The following is a 23,364-nucleotide window of genomic DNA, read 5'->3' as shown; positions in this document are numbered from 1 at the left end:
GCTGAGGCAGGGAATACTGATCCCTAATGCATACCGATGTGACTGTTTGAGACACGTCCTCCTCATAAATATTGCATTGTTTCCAACATTCCAACATTCAACATTGTTTCCAACATTCCAACATGAATATTGAATTGTTGGTTTATACCGCTATAAGATTAAAAAAAAAAGAAGGAAGGATAAAGAACCCTAGTGTGTCCTTATGGGGCTGTGCTATATACTGCGTGGGTTGTGTTATATACTATGTGGGCTGTGCTATATATTACATGGGCTGTTATATACTGGCTGACTGCTATATACTATGTGGGCTGTGTTACGTACTGCGTGGCCTGTGTTATATACTACGTGGGCTGTGTTATATACTGCCTGGCTGCTACATACTACATGGGCTGTGCTATATACTGCGTGGGCTGTGTAATATACTGAATGGGCTGTGCTATATACTACGTGGCCTGTGTTATATACTGTGGGGGCTGTGCTATACATTATGTGGGCTGTGCTGTATACTATGTGGCTGTTGTATACTATGTGGCTGCTATATACTATGTGGGCTGTGTTATATACTGCGTGGCCTGTGTTATATACTATGTGGGCTGTGTTATATACTGCCTGGCTAATGTATACTATGTGGGCTGTGCTATATACTGCATGGGCTGTGTTATATACTACATGACCTGTGTTAGAAACTGCGTGGGCTGTGCTATATATTACGTGGGCTGTGCTGTACACTATGTGGCTGCTATATACTATGTGGCTGCTACATACTACGTGGCTGTGCTATATACTACGTGACTGTCTGTTACGTGGGCTGTGCTATATACTGTTGTGAATTCTGTTCTCGAACTCCCTCCTGTGGTGATGAATGGTACTTCGGCGAGTTCTGTCCATGGACTCCCTCTGGTGGCTGTGAGTGGAGCTGCTGGTTCTGAGGTTCCTTCCTCAGCTGACCTCGTTTAGTCCTAGGCTGGCTGCTCTGTTTAACTCCACTCAGATCGTTACTTGATGCCAGCTGTCAATGTCCTAGTACTGGTTCAGTTCTCTCTTGGATCTTTCAGATGACCTGTCTACTCCAGCAAAAGCTAAGTCCCTGCTAGCTTATTTGTTTACCACTGTTTTCTTGTCCAGCTTGCTATCATGATTTTGCCTTGCTAGCTGGAAGCTCTGGGATGCAGAGTGGCACCTCCGCGCCGTGAGTCGGTGCAGGGGTCTCTTTTGCACACTCTGCGTGGTTTTTTGGTAGTTTTTTATGCTGACCGCAAAGATACCTTTTCTATCCTCAGTCTGTTTAGTTAAGTCTGGCCTCCTTTGCTGAAACCTATTTCATTCCTGTGTTTGTGACTTCCATCTTAACTCACAGTCAATATGTGAGGGGGGCTGCCTTTTTCTTTGGGGAATTTCTCTGAGGCAAGCTAGGCTTTATTTTCTATCTTTAGGGGTAGTTAGCTCTTAGGCTGTGAAGAGGCGTCTAGGCAGAGTCAGGTACGCTCCACGGCTATTTCTAGTTGTTGTGATAGGATTAGGGGTTGCGGTCAGCAGAGCTCCCACTTCCCAGAGCTTGTCCTGTATTACTAGTTTGCTCATCAGGACATTCCTAGTGCTCCTAACCACCAGGTCATCATAACAATATACTATGTGACTGCTATATACTATGTGGCTGCTATATACTATGTAGCTGCTATATACTATGTGGCTGCTATATACTGTGTGACTGTGCTATATACTACGTGGCTGTGCTATATACTACGTGGCAGTGCTATATACTATTTGGCTGTGCTATATACTACGTGGCTGTGTTATATACTACGTGGCTGTGCTATATACTACATGGCTGTGCTAAGCGCGATGTACATACATACATATTCTAGAATACCCGATGCATGTTATATACTACATGGGCTGTGTTATATACTGCCTGGCTGCTATATACTATGTGGGCAGCATTATATACTGTTTGGGCTGTGTTATATACTACGTGGCCTGTGTTATATACTGTGTGGGCTGTGCTATATATTACGTGGGCTGTGCTATATACTACATGGCTGTCTGTTACGTGGGCTGTGCCATATAGTATGTGGCTGCTATATACTATGTGGCTGCTATATACTAAGTGGCTGTGCTATATACTATGTGGCTGTGGTTTATACTACGTGGCTGTATGTGTTATATAATACATGGCTGTGCTAAGCGCGAGGTACGTACATACATACATTTTCTATAAAACCCAATGTGTTAGAATCGGGCCACCATCTAGTGGAAAATAATTAACCATATGTCCCAGGAAATCCTCTACCAAGCGATGGAATGGCTTACCAGGTAGAGTATATAGAAAATATGAGTCATAAGTAAATCCTGAACTCCATGTCTGTTAGTAGTCCTATTAAATGATATGGTGTTGTGAAAGAGGTATGAAAAAAATGGAAAAAAATAAAATAAAAATGAAATAAATAAAAAGTGAAAAAAAAAAAGAAAAAAGTACATGAGAGATAAGCAATAATGCAGGACAAGATTAAATTCAATTCTCAGACGAAAATAAATTGTCTAATGAACCTTCAAAGTTGTCATAATGTAAGACAAAAAATTGAAGCTTAGAGTCAGAGTTAATCCGAAGAAGACTTGGGGTCCAAGAACAAGGGAGAAGATGGTTCTGAAGAATATTGGTGTTACCCAGAATAGACAACAAAGGAGGCATGACCTTTCTCTTTATCACCTTTCACCAGACTAGATTTGCTGCAGCAGTGCATTAATTTGCCTTGTCACTGACTGATTTGTGACCTGCTCATACACTGTAATCATAATAATAATAAATAATAATAATTTTATTTTTTATGGGGCCAACATCTTCCGCAGCACTTTACATTTCAGAGTGGACTTGAACAGACAATAAAAGACATTACAGAATAACAATAATCACATAAACAACAGATACCATGATGAATGAGGGCCCTGCTCGCAAGCTTACAATCTATGAGGAAATAGGGGAGACACGAAAGGTGGATGGTAACAATTTCTTTCATTGTTCTGACTAGCCATAATGTAATAAATCGGGTGTTCATGTAATGCTGCATGAACCTGTTACCAACCATTATGTGTAAAAGTACAGGCGCAGAGGGCTATTAAATGCATAAAGTGTGTGAAAACATGATACAAGGATCCTTGTTATGAAGAAAATGTGAATGAGAAAATGAAAGAAATATAAAAATATATTTAAATTAATATGTAAGAAAATAAAAATAAATAAAAAGATAATGAAAAAATACATACACATACCCACATATATCTGTGTATATATATACTGTATATATGTGTGCACACAAATGCCATGCATATACAAGCATTGCATACATATCCATACATGCTCATACACATAGCCATCCTCATAACACCAAGCAAGTAAACATACCTGGCATCAAATTACTCTAATCAGGCCATGAATGATTACACCACCTAATGTGAATATTTTATTACTCTATATTAAAAGTTTTACACTACCCCAAATCCTAAGTATATAAACTCAAATATTAATACTTATATGTTCTCCTTAGTAATGTCAAAACCCCCGAATCCCCACCACTGAAACTAATACCTATATAGAAGGTGTTGTGCCGTCGTGTGCCACCTCCGTCCTGTGGCTGGATGCTTGGTATGTGCGTTGCCGACTGTGTCATATGACGCCCTCGGTGATGCACTTCCAGTTCCCGGCCCCCGGTGATGGCGGCGACTGTGTGCGCATTTGCGGCGCCATGTACCTATGGTGCCTCCTGATTTTAGATAGATCGCAGCTGTTTCCCTGCTATATAGGGACCTCCCTGCCCCACTCACATCACTCCCTGCGGCAAGGGAAACGTACGTTGGAGTGGTGTGTGCGGGGCAGTGGCGTCCTGATACTGGTTGGTATTTTGCACTAATTTAATGTGGCACTTCATATTGGCAGCAATTGTGATCTTGGGTATAGCTATATTTTGGTGACATTCTTTGGATTCATGCACTTGCTGTTATTTGTGTTACACATTTGAGTCTAGTCTTGCATATATTTTGAGTATTTTGCACTTTTTCACTATGATTATTAAATAAATTGGGATAAATAATATATACACTTACATATAATTTTACCACTGGATTTGTTTAAATTTTATATTTTATTTTTTATTTTTTATATCACATATTTATATGAATTATTATTTCATTGCTGCCAATTAATTTTAGTATTGCATATATTTATATAAATACCACTTGTATTATTTGTGCCAATCAGTTTTGGTATGCCCTGCCCTGCACATACATAGGTTTCAACAAATTTTGATCTCCACAAACCACACTTACAGGAGATATATATACACATTTTATAAGTTATATAGATTTTTAATTTTTATTAATTGTTTTAATTATTTTATCTTGTCAATATCAATAAAGATTTCAAGCATATGAATTGTTGTGGTGATATAATTGTGATTTTGTTAAAATAAAACTAATATTTTGTTGTTGTTTTTTTAAATTTTGGTCTGATGAATATTTTTTGAGGGTTATATTTTGTAGTTATATTCATTGACTATACAAGGTCATTATTTCTGGTATTTCTTTTCTATATAGGAGTTTGCTTTTTTCCATCAGGTTCAGCCTGTGTGCCATAAGGTAAATGTAGCATCCCTATCCACAAGAACTTGTCCACATGTCTTTGGTAAAGTAGACCTTCCCTGTGACTGCGTTGGCCAGAGCACAGCTGAAATTGTGTAACACATGCTTATGTAATACGTTGAAAGCACACCAGGAAAAATAGTGTTGGATAGGAATCGAGTACTGTGGGGCTGCTACCGCCAAGAGGTCGCAGTAAGACTCAGCTCCCACAATTTTAACCCTAGAACGCATACCTGGGGCCTCGCAGGCCTGCCAGGTTACTTGTTTTCTATTTTCTGTAAAAGTACTTTAGTTAGAATTTTGAAAATCTAGGTAATCCTCAGGTATATAGTTGTTAGTAATTTCCAGTTATTCATATATTTTTATGTTACAGAAATTTCGGTATAACAACCTTTTTTGGGGACTGCCCCATATTCACGCACCTGGGGCCTTTTAGGCCTGTACTAGGTTTACATGTGATACTCAGTCTTTTTGTCTGTATTGTTGCTGGGGAAGAACTTTTATGACTCTGCTATTGCTGGGAAGAGTGTGTTAGGGGTCGAGTTCCCGCTTCTGCACAGGGGGAATCTCGGGCGGTCTCCCATTCTTCTCCTGCCACAGTGGAGTCTGCTCAGCAGAGACGTCGGTCCCAGCATCTTGCTCAGTCCCGCTCTGTACAAAGAGTTACTGCTGCTTCTCCGGCTTCTGCCATTGAAGTCACTGCTGGGCAGTGGCGAATAGACGCTTCTGGGACTAAGTCCTGCTTTTCTCGTTCTGAGCATGCCCTGAGTGAGATCTCTCAGTGGAGATCGAGGGTCACATGGTCAGACACTGCAGCTAAGTCCATTGGTCCTTTCAGGAAGGTCCTTTAAGTGCAAAGGCTAAGTCTTGCTTTGCACACACTGAGCATGCCCAGGGCAAGATCTTTCAGTGGAGATTTAGGGTCACATGCTCTGGTATGACAGTCTCTCATTGGTCCTTTTAGGAAGGTCTTTTACTTGCTGCAGCTATATAAGGCTCGCATGGCTGCACGGCCATGCGCTAGTGTACATTTGTATACGTGTGTTTTTTGTGAGTGCAAGTCGTTCATTAAATACCCCTACCTAGCGCCGGACTAAACACTCCACGTGTTACACATGAGTCAGCGTCTATCGCTGTGACCGCCAGTGCAGCGCCACGCGCCAGTAGTGCGCTTCTTAACCCACGTCCGGGTACTAGTGGTGTCTGCCAGCACGGCACAGTTCGCACTTTGGCGCTCTTACCATACCTACACACCCAGTTGCGGTGTGGTGAGCAAGTTGTCTGTACAGACTTCTACCCTGAGTCTTGGGATTGAGTTCGCCGACTCCTTGCTTGCACTCATTTGTGCGGTATTGGGGACCTGTGGCTTAGCAGGGTTCACTTCCACCGCCATATAGCGCCGCCATTTGCTAGCAGCGGGTTTTCACCTGCACGGTGGACCCCGGACTGCGAACGCATCAATATTATTACATCTTTTACAGTTAGGTCCATATATATTTGGACAGAGACAACATTTTTCTAATTTTGGTTACAGACATTACCACAATGAATTTTAAACAAAACAATTCAGATGCAGTTGAAGTTCAGACTTTCATCTTTCATTTGAGGTTATCCACATTAAAATTGGATGAAGGGTTTAGGAGTTTCAGCTCCTTAACATGTGCCACCCTGTTTTTAAAGGGACCAAAAGTAATTGGACAGATTCAATAATTTTAAATAAAATGTTCCTTTTTAGTACTTGGTTGAAAACCCTTTGTTGGCAATGACTGCCTGAAGTCGTGAACTCATGTACATCACCAGACGCTGTGTTTCCTCCTTTTTGATGCTCTGCCAGGCCTTCATTGCGGTGGTTTTCAGTTGCTGTTTGTTTGTGGGCCTTTCCGTCTGAAGTTTAGTCTTTAACAAGTGAAATACATGCTCAATTGGGTTGAGATCAGGTGACTGACTTGGTCATTCAAGAATATTCCACTTCTTTGCTTTAATAAACTCCTGGGTTGCTTTGGCTTTATGTTTTGGGTCATTGTCCATCTGTAGTATGAAACGACGACCAATCAGTTTTGCTGCATTTGGCTGGATCTGAGCACACAGTATGGCTCTGAATACCTCAGAATTCATTTGGCTGCTTCTGTCCTGTGTCACATCATCAACAAACACTAGTGACCCAGTGCCACTGGCAGCCATGCATGCCCAAGCCATCACACTGCCTCCGCCGTGTTTTACAGATGATATGCTATGCTTTGGATCATTAGCTGTACCACTCCTTCGCCATACTTTTCTCTTTCCATCATTCTGGTAGAGGTTGATCTTGGTTTCATCTGTCCAAAGAATGTTCTTCCAGAACTGTGCTGGCTTTTTTAGATGCTTTTTAGCAAAGTCCAGTCTAGCCTTTTTATTCTTGATGCTTATGAGTGGCTTGCACCGTGCAGTGAACCCTCTGTATTTACTTTCATGCAGTCTTCTCTCTATGGTAGATTTGAATATTGATACGCCTACCTCCTGGAGAGTGTTGTTCACTTGGTTGGCTGTTGTGAAGGGGTTTCTCTTCACCATGGAGATTATTCTGCGGTCATCCACCACTGGTGTCTTCCATGGGCGCCCAGGTCTTTTTGCATTGATGAGTTCACCAGTGCTTTCTTTCTTTCTCCGGATGTACCAAACTGTAGATTTTGCCACTCCTAATATTGTAGCAATTTCTCAGATGGGTTTTTTTTGTTTTCGCAGCTTAAAGATGGCTTGTTTCACCTGCATGGAGAGCTCCTTTGACCGCATGTTTACTTCACAGCAAAACCTTCCAAATGCAAGCACCACACTTCAAATCAACTCCAGGCCTTTTATCTGCTTAATTGAGAATGACATAACGAAGGGATTTCCCACACCTGTCCATGAAATAGCCTTGGAGTCATATGTCCAATTACTTTTGGTCCCTTTAAAAGCAGGGTGCCACATGTTAAGGAGCTGAAACTCCTAAACCCTTCAACCAATTTTAATGTGGATACCCTCAAATGAAAGCTGAAAGTCTGAACTTCAACTGCATCTGAATTGTTTTGTTTAAAATTCATTGTGGTAACGTCTATAACCAAAATTAGAAAAATGTTGTCTCTGTCCAAATATATATGGACCTAACTGTACATGGTGCGTTCCGCCAGTCCTAACAGAACACTAGCGCCTGGGTCTGGCTAGTAAATGGCGGACGATCAGCATTTACAGCGGTACATCCAGCAGCTGGAGGGAAGGTTAACGACTCTTGAGCATTCAACTTCGGATGTGGATGTCACTGCTGTCGCTGTTCAGGCTGCCGTTTGTCTGCTGCCACCCCTGCCCCAACTTTATCCCGTCTCCTGCTTCCCGACAAGTTTGCTGGTGACAGTAGGCAATGTCGCAGATTCGTGAGCCAGTGCTCCATACACCTTGAGCTCCTGGTGTCACGTTTCCCTACGGAACGGGCAAAAGTGGGATTTATTCTATCTCTCCTGTCGGGCAGGGCGTTGGAGTGGGCAACACCACTTTGGGAGCGTGATGATCGTGTGGTACAAAGTGCTCCTCTCTTTCTGGATGCACTGAAGCAGGTCTTCTTAGGACCTCGTGTTACCCACGATACCGCGCTCCAATTGTTGACTATTACTCAGGGCTTGTCCGTGGTCAGCCAGTTTGCCATCCAGTTCCGGACTCTAGCTTCAGAGTTAGAGTGGCCAGACAAAGTTCTAATTCCGGTGGAAGGGACTGGCAGACCACGTGAAGGACACCTTGGCCACCAGGGAGATACCCGCCACACTGGAGGAGCTTATTTCCATATCTACCCGCATTGATCTCCGTTTTCACGAGCGGAGGTTAGAGCGGACCCAGTGTAGGCAGAGGTTTCGGCTGGCTCCCACCTTCGCCAGACCTCTTGTGTCTCCTGTTTTGGCGTCCGACTCCCATGTGGCCATGGAGGTTTCTCGAGCGGGACCTAAGTCCCAGGCCGCTCGAGTATCCGTGGTTTGCAAGTATTGTCATCAACTAGGACATTACGCCAATAAATGTCCACGGCGATCGGGAAACGATCGCGTCTAGTAACCATTGGGGGAGGTTCACTAGACACGGCTACATTTTCCTCCAAACTGTCCTTTAAAGGGACAATCCTGTTAGGCTCTTCCACTCTAACAGTCAAGCTTTGTGTGGATTCAGGAGCAGAGGGGAATTTTATGTCCTCTGCTTTTGCTTTGTGCCACGCTATACCATTAGTTATGCTCGCTAAACCTGTAACAGTTAGAGTTGTGAATGGGACCACACTTCCACTGCAAATCACACACCAGACTGTACCTTTCTCGCTGTCCATGTCCCCTTCCCACCAGGAGATTATTTCCCTTCTTGTCCTTCCCGAGGGAATGGATGAGATTTTACTCCGAATACCCTGGCTCCGTTTCCACTCTCCACATATTGAGTGGTCCTCAGGGAGAATATTGGGTTGGAGTAAGGCTTGTATGGGCAGGTGTGTGAGTGAGTGTGTACAGGTTTCTTCTACCGAGGTACCCGCAGACCTTTCTTCTCTTCCCAAATGTTATTGGTGCTATGTAGACGTATTCTCTAAAAAGGCAGCTGAGACTCTACCGCCTCATCGCCCCTACGACTGTCCTATTGACCTCTTGCCTGGAGCTGAACCTCCTCAGGGAAGGGTATATCCCCTCTCTCTCCCTGAGACAGAGGCTATGTCTCAATACATCCAGGAGAATTTGGCAAGAGGATTCATTAGGAAGTCAGTGTCTCCTGCAGGGGCGGGATTCTTCTTCGTACAGAAGAAGAACGGGGAATTACGTCCTTGCATCGATTACAGGGGTCTTAATGCCATCACCATTAAAAATAAATACCCTTTGCCCCTGATTTCTGAGCTCTTTGACAGGCTAAGGGGAGCAAAGGATTTCACCAAACTAGATCTGCGGGGTGCCTACAACCTGATTCACATCCGTGAGGGGGACGAATGGAAAACGGCTTTTAATACCAGGGATGGGCACTATGAGTATCTGGTGATGCCCTTCGGGCTCTGTAATGCCCCAGCCGTTTTTCAGGACTTTTTCAACGATATCTTCCGGGATATGCTTTCCACCTCGGTCGTAGTCTATCTGGATGATATTCTCATCTTCTCTCCAGATATTGACTCCCACCAGAGAGATGTTGGCAGAGTTTTCGAACTCTTACGGGCGAATTCTCTTTATGCAAAGTTGGATAAGTGTGTGTTTGAGCAGGAGTCTTTACCTTTCCTGGGCTATATCATCTCCGCCCAGGGATTGGCTATGGATCCTGAAAAGCTACAGGCTGTGATGGACTGGCAAGAACCCCATTCTCTTAAAGCGGTGCAGCACTTTATGGGGTTCATAAATTACTATCGCCAGTACATTCCCCACTTCTCAACTTTGGTAGCTCCCTTGGTATCCCTCAGCAAGAAAGGAGCAAATCCCAAATTGTGGTCGGAAGAGGTCTCCAAGGCCTTCACTTCTATAAAGTCTCATTTTGCTAGCGCTCCCATCTTACATCGTCCCGATGTGGACAAGCCATTCCTAATGGAGGTGGATGCCTCATCCGTTGGTGCTGGAGCAGTCCTCTATCAAAAGGATGCTCAAGGTCGGAAGCATCCATGCTTCTTCTTCTCAAAGACCTTCACACCAGCGGAGAGAAATTACGCCATCGGGGATAGGGAGTTGCTAGCAATGAAGTTGGCCTTTTCAGAATGGAGACATCTTTTGGAAGGTGCTCTGTTTCCCTTCCAAGTCTTCACAGACCACAAAAATTTGGTCTATTTGCGTACAGCTCAGCGGCTGAATTCTCGTCAGGCCAGATGGTCCTTGTTCTTCTCCCGGTTCTACTTCACTCTCCATTATCTCGCCGGGGAGAAGAACATTCATGCTAACGCCCTCTCTCGCTCCCTTGTGTCAACTGAGGAGGACGAAGAGGAGCCTCGGCTTATTGTCCCTTCGGAGAGTCTTAGAACTGTAGCTCCGGTTTCGCTAGAGTCTGTGCCTCCGGGCAAGACTTTTGTTCCCATCAATTTGCGACCGGAGGTTCTCTCTTGGGCTCATTCGTCCAGAGTGGGTGGACACTTTCGGGCAAAGAGGACATCTGAGTTGCTGGCGAGAACGTACTGGTGGCCACATATGGTCCATGATGTCGGGGACTACGTTCGGGCATGTGTCTCTTGTGCCAAAAATAAGTCTCTCCGTCAACGGCCAGCTGGTTTGTTATACCCTCTGCCGGTGGCAGACAGACCCTGGGAGATGGTCGGGATGGTTTGCCCTAGTCTCGTGGCTGTACCGTCATTTGGGTAATCACCGACCATTTTTCTAATATGGTGCATTTGGTGCCACTTCCTCGGCTACCTTCTGCACGGGCCTTGGAAGCGTTATTTATTATGCATATCTTCCGCCTTCACGGTATGCCGGACAAAATTGTCAGTGATCGGGGTCCCCAGTTTGCGTCTCGGTTCTGGAGAGAGCTTTGCCATCTTCTCAGTATTGAGTTAAATCTCTCTTCTGCCTATCATCCCGAGACGAATGGGTTGGTAGAGAGAGCCAACCAGGCCTTGGTCACATATCTGCGACATTTTGTCTCTGCTAGGCAAGATGACTGGGCATCTTTGCTATCATGGGCGGAGTTTGCTCTGAACAACGCTGTAGCCGACTCCACTGGACAGACCCCATTCCTCCTTAACTATGGTCAGCATCCGCGGGTACCTGTGCCCATGCCCGTGTCCTCCGCCGATTCCAGGGTGGCAGACTGGGCTGTGGAGGTATGGGACATTTGGGATCGCACTCAGGATGCCATTCGGGCTTCCAAGGAGAGAATGAGGTCCTCCGCCGATGCACATCGGCGCCCTGCTCCGACCTTTGCTCCTGGCGACTTAGTGTGGCTCTCCGCCCGTAACATCAGGCTGCGAGTTGAGTCTACAAAGTTTGCACCTCGCTACTTAGGTCCTTTTAAGGTCCTCGAACGGGTTAATCCAGTGTTCTACCGTTTAGCCCTTCCGCCTCGCCTAGGTATCACCGACACCTTTCATGTGTCCCTTTTGAAGCCCGTATACATGTCCCAGTTTTCCGAGTCATCTGCTGGGACATCAGGTTCATCTACGGACGATTACGAGGTGAATGTCATTCTGGGATACAAGGTGGTACGTGGCAAAAATTTTTATCTGGTGGACTGTGGTCCTGAGGACAGGTCTTGGGAGCCTGCTGAGCACATTTGGGCTCCGCAGCTTATTGCTGCCTTCGAGCGTAGCGAGGTCCAAGGAGGGGGGGTAATGTTAGGGGTCGAGTTCCCGCTTCTGCACAGGGGGAATCTCGGGCCGTCTCTGCTGCGGTCTCCCATTCTTCTCCTGCCGTAGTGGAGTCTGCTCAGCGGAGACGTCGGTCCCAGCGTCTTGCTCAGTCCCGCTCTGTACAAAGAGTTACTGCTGCTTCTCCGGCTTCTGCCATTGAAGTCACTGCTGGGCAGCGGCGAATAGATGCTTCTGGGACTAAGTCCTGCTTTTCTCGTTCTGAGCATGCCCTGAGTGAGATCTCTCAGTGGAGATCGAGGGTCAAATGGTCAGACACTGCAGCTAAGTCCATTGGTCCTTTCAGGAAGGTCCTTTAAGTGCAAAGGCTAAGTCTTGCTTTTCATACACTGAGCATGCCCAGGGCAAGATCTTTCAGTGGAGATTTAGGGTCACATGCTCTGGTATGACAGTCTCTCATTGGTCCTTTTAGGAAGGTCTTTTACTTGCTGCAGCTATATAAGGCTTGCATGGCTGCACGGCCATGCGCTAGTGTACATTTGTATACGTGTGTTTTTTGTGAGTGCAAGTCGTTCATTAAATACCCCTACCTTATTGTATGAAAGATCACGTAAGGTGTATCGCTGCTACCTAGCGCCCGACTAAACACTCCACGTGTTACACACGAGTCAGCGTCTATCGCTGTGACCGCCAGTGCGGCGCCACGTGCCAGTAGTGCGCTTCTTAACCCACGTCCGGGTACTAGTGGTGTCTGCCAGCACGGCACAGTTCACACTTCAGTGCTCTTACCATACCTACACACCCAATTGCGGTGTGGTGAGCAAGTTGTCTGTACAGACTTCTACCCTGAGTCTTGGGATTGAGTTCGCCGACTCCTTGCTTGCACTCATTTGTGCGGTATTGCGGACCTGTGGCTTAGCAGGGTTCGCTTCCACCGCCATATAGCGCCGCCATTTGCTAGCAGCGGGTTTTCACCTGCACGGTGGACTCCGGACTGCGAACGCACCAATATTATTACATCTTTTACTTGGTGCGTTCCGCCAGTCCTAACAGAGTGTGGATTCTGCATGACAACATAAAAATAAGAAAAATAAGAAAAAAAAAGAATACAAATATTACAATGGATAATTACTTTACCAATTTTGAAATGGCCAACTTCTTGCTTCAAAAGCAACTTACACTTGTTGGTACTATGAGGCCAAACCGCCGCGAAATTCCTCCAATCATGAAGCACAATGCACAGCGAACAATCTACGAGAGTGTATTTGGTTTCTGCAATCAAGCAACAATGGTGTCTTATGAACTTTTGATGCCTACTATGATGACGAGAAGCAGCATGATATGCTTATCAAGGCAAATTACAGAGGCAATGATCCGATGTGGAATACGCTTTCTGGAACATCCAGAGCAAAGAGAAAAAAAAAGACAGCGCTGCTATATTTGTCCAGCAAAGAAGGAAAGAAAATCGGAGCATTTCTGTTCTACTTGCGGACAAAATTTATGCAAGGAACATTCAGCCGAAAAAATAATATGCGAGAATTGTCGGGGGAATATGTAAAGTTACAAATAAATATTCCTGCACCAAGTTTGCTACAACCAAAAAATGTTTTCATAAAAAAATTGCATAATAGAATGCCTATATTTGGCGTGCCCGTTTACTTACTTTTTTGTTGTTTTATGCACATAATTATGTTTTGAAATATACACATCTTAGGCTGTGTTCCCAGTAGTGCTGGGGTTTGCCAGAAGGGGATCCATAATGGATCTGACCTCCTGGTAACTCCAGCTAAGGCTGTCGGAATGGCGGGATTCCGCCAGCCTTAGCTGGGGTCACCAGGAGGTCAGATCCATTACGGATCCCCTCCTGGCGGACCCCAGCGCTAGTTGGAATGCATCCTTACCTTGCAATTGTAAAATAAATTTTGAAAAGTATTTTTATTTGAGTTATTCCGTGTTATTTGCACTAAAAAGGCCCCAGGTGCGTGAATATGGGGTAGTCCCAAAAAAAGGTTGTTATACCGAAATGCCTATAACATAAAAATATATGAACAACTGGAAATGACTAACAACTATATACCTGAGGAATACCTAGAGTTTCAAAATTCTAACTAAAGTAATTTTACAGAAAATAGAAAACAAGTAACCTGGCAGGCCTGCGAGGCCCCAGGTATGCGTCTGCCAGCCTTAGCTGGGGTCACCAGGAGGTCAGATCCATTACGGAATTTCATCCTGGCGAACCCCTGCGCTAGTGAGAATGCATCCTTACTTTGCAATAAACTTTGAAAAGTATTTTTATTTGAGTTATTCCATGATCATTGTAAACAGGCCTAAAAGGCCCCAGGTGCGTGAATGTGTAGATTTCTATGGGTATGGGTTCTAGGGTTAAAAGGCAACATTTCCAGAGCTACCAATCTGCCAATGTTTAGCGTTTTGGCCTGCGGGTGGCTGGAGTTTTCTTCTTTCTGTTAAACGTCTCGTGGCAGGGACAAGTGTACTCTGCACTGGAACAAGGAAATGGAGGTGGTTGCTGACTGTTGTGTCTGTGCAACTGCAGGTTGTGGGCAGGGGGCATCAGTGCCTGTGTCATGGACAGCAGATTGGGAAGGCCATAACACAGGGGAAGGGGCAGTGATTTCACCATCAAAGATTTTGTACTTAAGTATTTCGCCCACCTACTGGGGTTGTTGGCTGCCTTGTGCTTTTGCATGCTGGTGGTGCTCAGGTTGGCAGTGTTCTTGCCTCTTCTTAGCTTGTTTTGTCAGACGATGCAAATTACAGTTGATTTGTCTGAATGAATTTCAGAAAAAACTGCCATACAGGGGAACAATGCACCCTTGGCATGTTATCTAGCCAAGTGCGGAAGTCTCTATGGAACAGTTGACTGAGTTCTCCCTCTGAACAAACCATTACCTCTTCTTGCCTGTTTTGTGCTATGTATCCATCCCTGTCTGCACTGCTGTGCTTGCTAGGCGTGCCACCATGCCAGGTTGGATCAGTGGCCTCATTGATTTCCAAGGTCTAGTGTGAAGTATCCACAATCAATGATGGTTTGGGGAGCCATATCATCTGCTGGTGTAGGTCCACTGTGTTTTATCAAGACCAAAGTCAGCACTGCCGTCTACCAGGAAATTTTAGAGCATTTCATGCTTCCCTCTACTGACAAGCTCTTTGGAGACGGAAATTTCATTCTCCAGCAGGACTTGGCACCTGTCCACACTGCCAAAATACCAATACCTGGTTTATAAACAACAGTATCACTGTGCTTGATTGGCCGGGAAACTCGCCTGACCTTAACCACATTTCTATAGGGTATTGTTAGGAGAAAGATGGGAGACATCAGACCCAACAATGCAGATGAGCTGAAGGCTGCAATCAAAGAAAACTGGGCTTCCATAACACCTCAGCAGTGCCACAGGCTGATTGCCTCTATGCCATGCCACATTGATGCAGTAATTGAAGCCAAAGGAGCCCTGACCAAGTATTGAGTGCATTTACTGAACATACATTTCAGTAGGCCAACATTTCAGATTTTAAAATCATTTTTTCATGCTGGTGTTATAAAGTATTCAAATTTACTTAGATAATGACTTTTGGGTTTTTATTGGCTGGAAGCAACAATCATCAACATTAAAAGAAATAAACACTTGGAATTGATCACTCTGTTTGCAATGACTTTAAATAATATATGAGTTTCAATTTTTGTATTGAAGAACTGAAATAAATTAACTTTTTGATGATATTCTAATTTTATGAGATGCACCTGTATTTGACGTGAGGGCGAGACCTCCCAAATGTAGGAGTAAGAGCTCTTCCAAATGTATGATACAGGGCCATCTGAGGGCCCTTACCAAACTCAGGTTTCATGCCACCTGCTGGCACTCTGCAAATTGTAAGCGAGGGCCGCATAATGACATGGTGGTGGACACTGTGGTGGTGGCGGGCGATGCCCAAAATTCAAATGGACATGTTTGAAATACCATTGTAAAGGGATAGGGAATATGTATTCCACTATCTTGCTAACTATTTGGCATGAGGGAGGGACTTCCCAAATGTAGGAGTGAGAGCCCTCACAAATGTTAAAGGAAAACTAAAGCCAAAATGCTCCGTGTGAGCATATGCTAAAGCAGAGGTATAGTTTTGTTTTATTTTTATTTAACATTATATACATGTAGTTATGAATAGTGTTGAGCATTCCGATGCTGCAAGTATCGGGTATCGGCCGATACTTGCTGTATCGGAATTTCCGATACCGAGATCCGATATTTTTGTGATATCGGGTATCGGTATCGAAACAACATTAATGTAAAAATGTGTAAAAGAAAGAATTAAAATAAAAAATATCGCTATACTCACCTGTCCAACGCAGCCTGGACCTCAGCGAAGGAACCGGCAGCGTTGTTTGTTTAAAATTCGCGCTTTTACTTGGTTACGTGAATTCCCGGCTTGTGATTGGTCAGGGCGGCCATGTTGCCGGGACGCGGACCAATCACAGCAAGTCGTGACGAAATTACGTCACGGCTTGCTGTGATTGGTCCGCGTCCCGGCAACATGGCCGCCATTAACCAATCACAAGCCGTGACGTCACGGGAGGCTGGACTTGCGCACTTTTTAAAAAACGCGCGTGTCCAGCCTCCAGTGACGTCCCGGCTTATGATTGGTCACGGCGCCATGTTGCCGGGACGCGGACCAATCACAGTAAGCCGTGACGAAATTACGTCACGGCTTGCTGTGATTGGTCCGCGTCCCGGCAACATGGACGCCATTAACCAATCACAAGCCGTGACATCACGGGAGGCTGGACACGCGCGTTTTTTAAAAAGTGCGCAAGTCCAGCCTCCCGTGACGTCACGGCTTGTGATTGGTTAATGGCGGCCATGTTGCCGGGACGCGGACCAATCACAGCAAGCCGTGACGTAATTTCGTCACGGCTTGCTGTGATTGGTCCGCGTCCCGGCAACATGGCCGCCCTGACCAATCACAAGCTGGGAATTCACGTAACCAAGTAAAAGCGCGAATTTTAAACAAACAACGCTGCCGGTTCCCTCGCTGAGGTCCCGGCTGCGTCGGACAGGTGAGTATAGCGATATTTTTTATTTTAATTCTTTCTTTTACACATTTATATGGTTCCCAGGGCCTGAAGGAGAGTTTCCTCTCCTTCAGACCCTGGGAACCATCAGGGATACCGTCCGATACTTGAGTCCCATTGACTTGTATTGGTATCGGGTATCGGTATCGGATTGGATCCGATACTTTGCCGGTATCGGCCGATACTTTCCGATACCGATACTTTCAAGTATCGGACGGTATCGCTCAACACTAGTTATGAAGGAAAATATGATTCTTAGCATTTTTTCCTTTAAAAAAAATTTGGTTTGGTTTGGTAGGTCTTTTCAAAAACCCGTAAAATTGGCACAATAGTCTGACAACATTGTTCCCAGATTCCATATGTGAGTTAGAAATGCATGCAGGCATCTTCTCCATGCAGTTCCATTTAGTTTTAGTTCTTTCCCATCCATTTCAGTTTTTTCTCAGGGACCCCCAGACCTGTTTGTTGGGTCCAGCAGAAAAATATTCGGCTTTCCCACTGACTTGCATTGAATTTGTTATTCGGTACAAATACACGGATATTAGGTATTATTCAGAATTAATTTCCCGAATCCAAATATTTCACTATTCAACCATCACTAGTGACTGACAGGTCTAGGCCAAGGGTTGTGAAATAGCTGGATAAAAGAGGGGAAGGGTACATCCAGGATATCCAAAGACTTTAGTGGTGTGTGCCAATATTCTTTTGAAATGTGGAGACTCCAAGTTGAGTCTCCATCTGGTGGCTTGCCTGTAGTTTAAGGGGTCTCAGATCATCATTATACTATTTCTACTCTAGGAAATCTGATGTCCTTTTAGTGGTGTGTGCCAATATTTTTTTTAAATGTGGAGACTCTAAGTTGGGTCACCATCTGGTGGGTTGTTGGTAGTGAAAGGGGTTTCAGAACACCAAGCCTACACCTGTCATTAATCCACCTCTTACTGATCAATTTGTTAGCAAGAAGTGCTGGGACAGGCCCTGTCAGTGCTTCGCTATTCTATAATCTCTACTGTGGGTCAATTGATGCCACTGTTCCTGGTGTCTACCTCTAATTTTTGGAAATATTTGGAGTCAAAGTTGGGTCTCCTTCATGTGTTTTGCCTGAATTTAGCAGGGCTCTCATTTACCTGTCACTGATCAATGTTTAAGCTAGAAATTATGGTCCAAGCCCTGTCCCAGGCCCTGTTCTATTCGATGTGATTCTGATAGGTTTGGCGAACTGTCCGGTGATGTTCTCCTTTCATTCAGCACTTTTTGCATCCATTTCAACATTTTCACTGCCCCTCAGACTTATTTGTAGGGTCTGTTGAAAAAATGCTCGAATTTCCTATTGACTCCCATTATACTCATTACTCGAAATGAGTACTCGAGCATTAGTAATTGCTTAGTTCAAGAAAAGAACATCCGAGCATTTTAGTGCTCGCTCATCTCTAGTCAAATGTTATAAAATTTTTGTGGAACTTTGAGTTAAGCAAAAATGTTGTGACATTTTAAAGTGTTTTATGCCAGAAAACTGGTGAAAACAACTTGATCAATAGGGCCCATAGACATTTGGATAATATTAGTCCTTTTAAAACATAACATGAATATTATTAGCAGTTCAACAGTCTTCTGTAGCGATGGACAAACCCCTGGATGTTCGGATCTGACGAGATCGGCCAAACATCTAAAGAAAAGTTCAATTTGGGAAACAGAACAGTACCCAAACGCAATCCTAGACTCCATTCAGATTCATTGTTTGAAACACTGTCATCTGCATAATTGCATGGCAAGTACTGCCTCTGATTGGTGGTAAAATCATTACAGTTGATCAGAGAACTGCAGTTCCCATTGTCAGATTGAGGTCACCGTAGTTGATTGTCCTGGCTCACAGTGAAGTGTGGTAGCCTCAGTGACCTGCGGTAACCTGAATGATGTCACCGCTAGTCACTGAAGCTGTGTTCGCAGCACCTCATTCTCTCATGGTTTTCAGCCTGGATGGTTGCATCATGGCACCATCCAGGTTGTAATCCACATATCGCAGACATGGATTATGGCATGGGACATCTTCACCTCGGACAGGTGAGGGATATGGTTGTTTATTATTTTTCTTTTTCTACAGGGTACAAGGGTTTCAATGAAAAGGGCATAAGATGAGTAATTTTGCTGTTTATTATTTGCTATTTATACAGGGGACAAGGGCTTCAATGGAATGGGCGTAAGGTGAGTATCTAGGTTGTTTATTATTTTGTTTTTTTACAGGTGACAAGGGTTTTAATAGAATGCGCGTAAGGTGAGTATAATTTTGTTGGTTATTGGTGAATAAATTTGTAAAACTGGGTATGGATTTTTACTTCAAATAAAGGATTTTATTCTGGGTGTTTTTTGCTAATACTAATCATGAATTCCAGATGTGAAAGGCAGGTATGTCTATGTACAAGCTGTATTTTTCTAAATCATTGTCCCTGCTGCTTAATTAACCTATTTTAGACAAAATCAAAGCTTTTGCACAGGACTCATGTTGGCATAATGTGTTGCAAGTATCACTAACAGAGCTAATGATTACGAGTCTGAGAGCACCACATGAGACTATTGCATGTGTGTTGCCAAGATAGAACATCAGCTCTTCTTGAAAATGATACATACTAGTCATCTATGTGTAGCCATGTACACTTTATGCTACACTGTAAAAAGCTAACATAATCACATTTAAAACTACACACTGTATATGAAAATAGTTTTAAAATGAACATTTTAGCATTTAATTAAAATAGAAATAAAATATCCATGTATGTATAAGGCCCCATTCAGACATCCAATACTCACATGCATGTTCTAGCCATGTTTTTCACATACCTATTATATTCTATGTGGCTGCTCACATGTCCATGATTTTCGTCGACTATGTGTCCACAAAGAAATAATGGAGACTATAGATGAGTGGATCGATATGTGTTGGATTAAGTTTAAGTAGAATTTCCTGAAGTTTGCAGCTCCACACAAATTCAAACATTTTGAGATTCGACTCACAAAAAAAGGAAACTTGTCCAGTATTTCCCTTACTGCTGAAACATCAGAGAAAGAAAATTTTGGGGGAATATTTTACAATATTTGGCTAATTCAAATCAAAAGATATGCTCATTTTTAAAGGAGGCATGTCTATTTTTGATCTGAGAAAAATTATTCATGTAAGGCTGCTTTCACACTAGCGTCGGTACGGGGCCGTCGCGCTGCGTTGGCCTGATGTACCGACGCATACTGTGCAAAAAATGCCCGACGTGGGCAGCGGAAGCAGTCTTAGGATGCTTCCGCTCGCCCATTGCAAGGTCCGGGGAGGAGGGAGAGGAGTTTCGGCCGCGCATGCGCGGTCGAAAATGGCGGTCTCGACGCACAAAAAAACTTTACATGTAACTTTTTTTTGAGGCGGTGGTGCTCCAAAACACGACGCAACCGTCGCACGACGGTTGCGATGTGTGGCAATTCGTCGCAATGCATCGGTAATGTAAGTCTATGGGGAAAAAATGCATCCTGCAGACAACTTTGCAGGATGCTTTTTTTTCTCCTAAACGACGAATTGCGACGTCCGCCGAAAAACGCTAGTGTGAAAGTAGCCTAAGTTTTAGAGTTCGTAAAAATTCGGGAGCAGCAAACAAATGTCCGATATTAACATTACAAGGGGTTGGAGAAAACTAGCAATTTATTCTTTATTTTTGCATAAGGGAAAATCCCTGATGAAAATCTGACGGTAAAACTTGATCAAACACTGATGAAAATCGGGTCAAAAACACTGATGAAACCAGAGCTATTTTTTTCACTGATTCTGTGATATGCTCGTATGCAAAAAAATGCATAGTTTCTTCTATCAATTGCAATGTTAGGCCAGTTTCACATGTCTGTTAATTTCCAGTACCGGAAAAGACAGTACCAGACCTGTTTCACGTCTGTTAATTTCCGGTGCCGGAGATATCTGTGTCCGTGTGTCTGTGTATGTAATACTTGAAGCACATGTGTGGCAACCGTGTGCCGCCGTGTGCTGCATCAGTAAAACACGGACAGCCGCCAGGGAAAAAGCGCTACAGTAAGCACTGTTCCTCAGTGGCTGGTGCTGAAGACAGCTCTGATCATTCTTCCATGCTCTACTGGTGATCGTCGCGAGCAGAGGAGAATGATGAGAGTTATATTAAAGTCAGAACGATAAAAGCAGGTGGGGGCTTTTTAGGTGAGGTCATAAGTATAGTTTAATTGAAATTTATAAAGGACATTATTCTGGCTGTTTCTTTATTTACATATAACTATAGGATTAGTAATGGAGAGGTGTCTCATAGACACCTCTCCATTACTAAGCCGTAAGCTTGATGTCACCTGACAATACAAAGGTGACATTAATCCCACAAATATCAGAGCTGGGCAAACATCAGAATTGGCGCATCTAATACATGCGCCTTTTCTGGGCAGCTGCGGGTTGCTGTTTTTAGGTTGAGGGCCTATATCAATGGCACCTTACCAGCCTGAGAATAACAGCCCCCAGCTGTGAGCATTAGTGAGGCTGGTTGTCAAGAATAATTTAAAAAACAGCATAAAGACCCCTCTATTTTTGATAACCAATAGTGCTGAGCGATACCTTCCGATACTCAAAGGTATCGGTATCGGATGGTTTCGGCCGATATCCCAAAAATATCGGATATCGCCGATACCGATACCCGATACCAATGCAAGTCAATGGGACACAAGTATCGGAAGGTATCCTGGATGGTTCCCAGGGTCTGAAGGAGAGGAAACTCTCCTTCAGGCCCTGGGATCCATATTCATGTAAAAAATAAAGAATTAAAATAAAAAATATGGATATACTCACCCGTCCGGCGGCCCCTGGACCTTACCGATGTAACCGGCAGCCTCCGTTCCTAAGAATGAGGAGTTTCGGACCTTCGATGATGTCGCGGCTTGTGATTGGTCGCGTGACCGCTCACATGACCAATCACAAGCCGCGACGTCATCGCAGGTCCTAAACTCCTCATTCTTAGGAACGGAGGCTGCCGGTTACATCGGTAAGGTCCAGGGGCCGCCGGACGGGTGAGTATATCCATATTTTTTATTTTAATTCTTTATTTTTTACATGAATATGGATCCCAGGGCCTGAAGGAGAGTCTCCTCTCCTCCAGACCCTGGGAACCATACACTGGGAACTTCCGATTTGGATTTCCGATATCACAAAAATATCGGAACTCGGTATCGGAATTCCGATACAGCAAATATCGGCCGATACCCGATACTTGCGGTATCGGAATGCTCAACACTAATAACCAACCTTGCTGAAGCTGACAGCTGAGGGTTGCAGTGCCCAGCTGTGAGTTTTGCCTGGTTGGTTCAAGAAAATAGGGGGAAACCACGTCGGGTTTTTCATTCATTTATTCCGCTATATCGCAGGCGGTGGCTGAGGAATACCCCAATTATCCGCTCCTGCTGTCACTGTTATTAGTGGCAGCAGGTATCGGATGATGGGAGTAAGATTCCCAAAAGCCCCCACATGCTGTCATTGTTCTGACTTTATTATAACTCTCATCATTCTCCTCTGCTTGCAGAGCAGGGGAGAATGATGAGAGCCATCTTCAGCACCTGTCGCTGGGGAACAGCATTTACTGTAGCGCTTCTTCCCTGGCGCAGATGCGTGTCATACAGATTACATCAATTTGTGTTCTCCATGTGCACATGTGCGGGATGTTTTGCCGCCCGTGCTGATGGTAAAAAACGGACAGGTCTACGTATGGGGCACACGGACACATGGTTCGTGGAAATACACTGACATGTGCACAGACCCATTAATTTCTATGTGTGTCAGTGTCTCCGGTACGTGTGAAAACTGTAACCACACGTACCAGAGACACGGATTTGTGAAAGAGACCTTAAAAAGGGACAGAAAATGGATTGCACACTGATGGTATCCATATGCTGTCTGTGATTTTCATGGACCTATAGATATTTCTGTGTGATTTTAATCCATCACTGAAGAACGATGGACAATTCTGTGTTTTTCATGTTTAGAACTCGTACCTATTATAATCTATGGAGCTGTTCACATGCAGATGGAGTGGTTCACACCAAAACAGAGACATGTTTAATTTTGATCCGAGTCAAAGTTGCCAATGTAACTAAAAAAAGTGATGAAACACTGATGGTAAAACTGACACTTTGTTCAAACCTTGATGAAAATCTGATCCATGAAGGTATGTTCCCAAGGTCAGTAAACGCTGCGTACCTGCACAGCATCCAACCCACAGAGGCCAGATGTTACAGCATAGTGGATGGGATTTCAATAAATCCTATGCCCGCTATGCGTGCACCGATGCCCGCGACTCACCTGCAGAGACGAGCATGCAGTGCATCTTTCCAGACCGCAGCATGTCCATTTATCTTGCGAAGGCACGAGCAT

General features: G+C 44.2%; 1 protein-coding gene across 2 annotated transcripts in view; it reads right to left on the bottom strand.

Moving 5' to 3' along the window:
- TAFA2 (TAFA chemokine like family member 2) overlaps nt 1-23,364 on the bottom strand; it is a 504,871-nt gene that overhangs the window by 45,437 nt on the left and 436,070 nt on the right. The window lies entirely within an intron of this gene.

This window comes from Ranitomeya variabilis, chromosome 5 (assembly GCF_051348905.1).
Source record: "Ranitomeya variabilis isolate aRanVar5 chromosome 5, aRanVar5.hap1, whole genome shotgun sequence".
Classification (NCBI taxonomy): domain Eukaryota; kingdom Metazoa; phylum Chordata; class Amphibia; order Anura; family Dendrobatidae; genus Ranitomeya; species Ranitomeya variabilis.
The sequence above is the reverse complement of the archived record's forward strand: the minus strand, read 5'-3'. Positions and strand labels throughout refer to the sequence as shown.